The sequence below is a fragment of the Hordeum vulgare genome, chromosome 5H (assembly GCF_904849725.1).
Source record: "Hordeum vulgare subsp. vulgare chromosome 5H, MorexV3_pseudomolecules_assembly, whole genome shotgun sequence".
Classification (NCBI taxonomy): domain Eukaryota; kingdom Viridiplantae; phylum Streptophyta; class Magnoliopsida; order Poales; family Poaceae; genus Hordeum; species Hordeum vulgare.
In genome coordinates this window covers 117,958,937-117,964,936 of record NC_058522.1, presented here as the reverse complement: position 1 = coordinate 117,964,936, position 6,000 = coordinate 117,958,937, and positions in this window count along the sequence as shown.

The window sequence follows — 6,000 nt, the reverse complement described above, 5'->3', positions numbered from 1 at the left end:
GTTCTCGAGATTACACCTTACTCTCGAGGGGCATAGCGATTAGCGTTCCTAGGGCTCTTCCAAACATGACTAAGGTGTTCCTCCTCTTATTGGGTGGATAAGTATGTCATCCCTGAGGATAACAACATACTTTCCCAAGAATCACATAAGAACAGTGCTCATGAGACAGGTGAGGAGAACGGGGACTTGCTATGGGTGGTCACTGGCCTAGAGGTTCGTGGTCCGACACGATCAAATCCTTCATGCCCATGTTCGTCATAGGCACGATGGGTGGTGGTCGGGTCGAGTACTGGCCATATTGTAACGACTTAGAGTCATTTCCAATGGTCATAATCCAATCACCTTATGGCTCGTTGAAGCTTTGCGGTTTCAAGGAGCTTAGGATGTGAGTGAACATCTATAATCTTATCTTAAGCTCATTCCTTAGATGTCAATAGTCTGACCTCTCACTCTAGACAAAATCACTCTGTTTTATTGAAGATACCATCTCACATAGGTCAACTACACCCCACTCATGCTAGTCAACTCTGTGGTTGAGGGAAGGACTAAACCCAAACACCACAAGTGTGATATAGAATACGTTGCTCATGCGTTCCTATGCAAGAACCGCGGGGAGGTATGCAAGATCCTAAGCTTGAATTAAGACACCACAAATACAATTGCCCGGGTAGATCATCCAATGGGCAGGGTACTGCATTTCTATACTAAGGAAACACGTAGTATACCAAACCGAGATCTTGTTTCCTTTCTATGAATCCGATCAAGTGCTGTGTCAATCTGGTCGATCATCACTGGACCCATCACTCTTACAATTCCAATATTGATTGGGTTCTACATGATCACTTGGAGTCCTCATGTCCACATATTATTTCCAGAATTACGTCATAGTGTATCCACCAACTTTCAATATCATGGCGAACTAGTCTCCAAGGCCAGCTTATAAAGGTTCGTAAGTCATTACTAGAACTCCAATTACTTCCAGTCGTTATCCACCGAGCAACATGGTATCATGATCGAGATCATCGGGTTAAATCCAATTTACTCCGAACCATGTGGTCTCTGGCATCATCGATACTCTATTGATATTACCTATTTAAATCCAAGACTCAAGTAAAGTAAGAGCTCTTACTCGATACTCCAAGTCATTATGATAAAACCATCAAACCACATCAACTACTTGTCAAAGTCAATTATACCACTAAGAATTATTTCTCGCGATCATAATCGTCCTACTGAATCCAAACTTACTCAAAGAACATGTGGTTTATGCTACTATATCAACTAGTTCCACCAGGTTCACCTACCTTATAAGGGCCTTACGATCCACCAAGATAGTCTAGCTATATCCCCCGGACAACTATAATTATCACAACAATCTTTAGTCTAATACTCTTATATCCGAGAACGGTTCTTATGGCATCGTGGCTTTGGTGCTAGCTTAATATTGAAGGATACTTTTCACTGCGATCACTTGTTCCATAAAAAATCCGGTGCTAAGCGGGGGTTTATCGGGGATCGACAGGTGTTCTGGCAAATCCGTGTATTAGACACGTGCCCAGATATTTGAGCTGGAGAGCTCGTGAGGGTTAGGTTGGTCTAGGGAGGGATTTATAATCTTGAGGGAAAGCATCACTTTTACACATCACGTGTGTTGGAGCACGTCATAGTTAGCATCGTTAGTGTCGGTTGTCCGTCGAAGTGGATCCCTGGTGCATCTTGTCTTGCTCGTCTTCAGTTGTCGAGAGGGGTGATAGAGGGAGAGAGAGCACAGAGGGGAGTGCCTAAGGGGTGCTATAGTGCAAGTGCAATCAAACAAGTGTTAAAAAGGTCAACTCAAGCATCAAAATGAGGCAGGTGATATAACCGCATGCTTGTTGCTAGAGAAAAGTGTGACTTATATCAAGCACAAACAACAAGATCACACAACATGGTTCCATTCGAACCATTTCATGGACTCAACTTCGCATAGGGGATTCACGACTCGTCCTACCGTAGGGTTCTCAGACTCGACAACCGTGCTTGCTTCGAGCTCTCGAGAGGAGTCCGCCAAGTCTTCTGGACCATCTCATGGTGTTGCCACGTCTCTTGTTGTTGCTTGCCGAAACATCTCGGGTTTGGCTGAAAAGAATTCTTGACGGCTTCCTAGCTAGTGAGCTGCCAACGAGGATGGTTCCTCATGGCTAACGTTGAGAGGATCTTCTGTTGTCTTCGCAAGATTTTCATTGTCTTCTTGCTTCCTAAGGCGTTGAGAGGTCCAAGTGGACATCCTTTATGTAATGACATCAGCAAGGCATGATAGAGATCTAACCCGTTAGTCATGTTGATCGCGATATCGACACTTAGGGCGGGGGATGAAGAGAACCGTTTTCCTGCTCACTGAGGTGAGCCGGACCAATTGGCGAGGTCCTCATCCACCAGTGGTAGTCGACACAACCTTGATGTTGACAAAGTCGCTCTATTAGCGATGCAAATCATAGTCTTGCACTTATTATGTCCTGATTATCATAGGTGAAGGTGGCATCACTCCGGAAAACTGCTGATGGTGTCCCCATCTTCCGGGCCTCGATGTCCTTGTTCCTCATGGAGGTACTTTTGTTGGTGTCATTTGGTCGTAGCATTGTCATCCTTGTCCTTCAGTACATGGGTGGTCGTTTGGAAAGGTTGCTTCCTTCCGAGTTACCCACGAGGATTTTTGGTAATCCTGTGGTCATGCATAAGCGTGCTAGCGGCCATTCGCATGTTTTGAAGAAGCCGACGAGGGGTGTCTAGAGAATAAGTGCGGAAGTGCTAAGGCATAAACCTTGCTTCCTTTGAAATTTTAGGAGAGGTGAGGAAGATACAGGTTTGTAAGTACTTTTGAAGGGTGTTCAAATCATTTTTGTCCTAACTAACGTCCGTGCTAACTAAGGGGTTCCTACGGTCAGGATGGATCTGATACCAGCTCTGTGGGGACCCCGACTTACGAGCTGAGATCACCGAATGAATGTGCTTAGGGACCCTAGAGATCAATGCTCACCGAACACACAGAAACGGAATAACAAGAGTCTTACACCCATACATACCATTTGATACAATAAATGACCCTTCCGGTCAAGTCTTACATATATAGGGCCTTGAGGGCCAACTCACCCAACTTGACCAATAGCGGAAATATTGATGGAAAGCGTGAACCCATGCCATCAGCCTTAACCTACAGGCATTCTGACCGGGAAGCGTCCTAGCTCGCAGGAATGTCAGCAAGTTACTCTTCACCAAATCATGTTCTCTTATACCTAGTAAATGAAATAACCAGTGGCAAGCCAATGAGTACTTCGAATATACTCGCAAACAACCCATGATATGGATAATGGAGTTGGTATGGTAACAAGTAATATGCAGTATTGGTTGATAGCATCTTAACTGTAAATAAACATGATCATAGATGGATGTGTAATATAAGCTAGATGGTATTTAGAAGAACAGGTTACATATATCAACATATCTGTTGTGGGTTGAACACTCCGGGTTCACCCGATATGCCAAGACACTAAACTTGGTCATATCAACTCTTTCAAATAACACCTTGAACACACACACACACACACACAAACTTGGTTTAGGCGGAAACGACTAAACGTAGTTTAACCAGCACCACCCAACTGTCCTTGACCGTGGACATGGCTACTCGAATAGTTTTACACTCTGCACAGGTTGTACGGTGTACCCACGAGATTCAGAAAACTTCTGTGTCATCCACGACTCGTGGTATATAACATACCCGAGGTAAGTACCCGATCATTGCCTTTCCCCAGACGATACTAGACAAAGAGTTCCACTCGATTGGTACCCAACCCATATGATGTATGTGTTACAAGCACCAACTCCAGATAGTATCATCCATGCAGGCACAAACAGTGTGCCCGAGACACGTAAAAGAGCATAGTCGCCCTACCTGGCACGACCCCGGCACGAGAGTGGCTACACATCACTCCCGCAACTAGTAATGTGGCTCGTTGCTAGCACCGACCAAAGTAATCAACAAAGCCCTGTCCCATAAAGGGGTAACGTGGTCACACATGTAAGGTTAGGACAGTCGACACATCATAAATCTATACCATTTCCAAATCCAGTCACACTCAAATACACCCGGTGCACCACTTCTCCACAAGTGGTCACCTAACTCATCATCACCCTTGGGCATTCGTGGCACCCGATGGTTTTTCGTAAACCTTTGATATTTACCATCGTCTTGCTCATGCTTCTACTATGCTTAGCTCTACTTGTCAACATGATATTAGCGTGACCCTCATAGGTGGTAGGATCATGCTCAAATGCAAGTGCTCCGGAGGAGCCATCGGTAACATTACATCGATGACTTACCAAATATTCATGATCATATGCAACGGGAATAATTTCTCTACTAGCAAGCAATATAACATTTTCTCAAACATGGTCAAAGGACTGCTTGCCTTTGCTCTCATAAGTTCTCGGGGTCTTCCAGGTCTTTTGGTCCAACTCCGACTACTCCATCTACTCCGTCCACTATCGTCGGAAACAAACACAATAAGCCACACGACAAGCAGACACAAAAGTGCTAAATAAATAGGAGTTTTATTTTTCTTGGACCTCTGTGGACATAAGAAAAATACCTGAAGCTTGCTATAGAAAATTTGAATCATCATGGAATTTTGAATGGATGAATGGAGGAATAGGTGATCTTTAAAGAAGCCTACAAAAAATATTATGATAATAATTAGTGGAGGCACTTATTTAACAAAGCATGATTTTAGAAACATTTATGAAGTTGTTTCACTGGATTTGGAGTTGAGGTGACTATTCTAGGGATTTTCTAATATTGGATAAATAGCAAAATAGGGCTATTTATTTATTGCAAGCGAAATATGCCATATAAAAATGTTGGCTAAGGCTCTAAAAATAGGTTATGATATAATAAGTCTCTGGAAATTGGAACCGCTCCATTTGGAATTGATTTGAATGCTATAGGAATTTTGCAAAGTGGGTTTTGAAATATTCAAATGGGCATTTGAATATTAATCCCACAGAAAGTCTTCTGAAAAAATGTGCAATGCACATATATGGATAGGTCTTGATTTTAGGGACCTGCAGAAATTTGAATCATCGATTTTGGAGCTAGAATGAATTTACAAAGGATTTTTGAACTTCTGCCAAAAGGAGAAAATGATTAAAAGGGCTCAACCCCACGGGGCTATCCTGCGCCCATGGCGCTGCAGAGAAGTTGGGCCGACCCATTGGCTCCATCTGGCCAAGGAGCAGGTGCGCCAAAGGCATACTTCCCAGAGTACGCTTCCTCTACCGGAAACGCATCTGGAGGAAGCCGCCTCCACTTATGGAGACGGGCCCAGCCCGGAGGAGGTTTATAGGGGCGGCCCCTTGCCAGGATCATCTCCAACCTCCCCCTCTCGCATGGGAGAGACAAGAGCTCGATCCGGCCGTAGTTCGCCTGCCCTGGCTGCTAGGGCCGCCCCCGACAACGGCCGGTGCTCGTGCTGGCCTAGGGGGGTTGCCCTGCCCCCGTTCCATGGCCTGGTGGCGAGGCGAAGGACCGGAGCTCTCCGAGGACGTGGCCTCGGAGAAGTCGGCGCCAAGCTTGGCCACGGGCGCATAACACCATGGGAGCCACGGGGTGAAGGAGCTGCGGTGGTGCAGGGTCCACTACGGACCAGAGAGGTAGGGAGGAGGAGCTCATGTACTCGGACGCGAGCATGGCTGAAGCGGCCATGGCGGCCATGGAAGGAGAGGAGAGGCTCAGGGCGGCCTCGGGCTGGTTGTGGAGGTTTGGAGATGCACAAGGGAAGGAGTGATCTAGCTAGCATGAGAGAGGGTTCGGGGAAGAGGATAAAATGGAGGGGGCAGCCGAAGGAAGCTCGGGATCTCCTGGTGCTCTGAGTGCACGGGAAAGACACGCGTCCCTGGGATAACTTGGCTGCTTCTAGGTGTCGGGAAGAGCTTGGACCAGTCAAGGGAGACCCCATGGCGCAC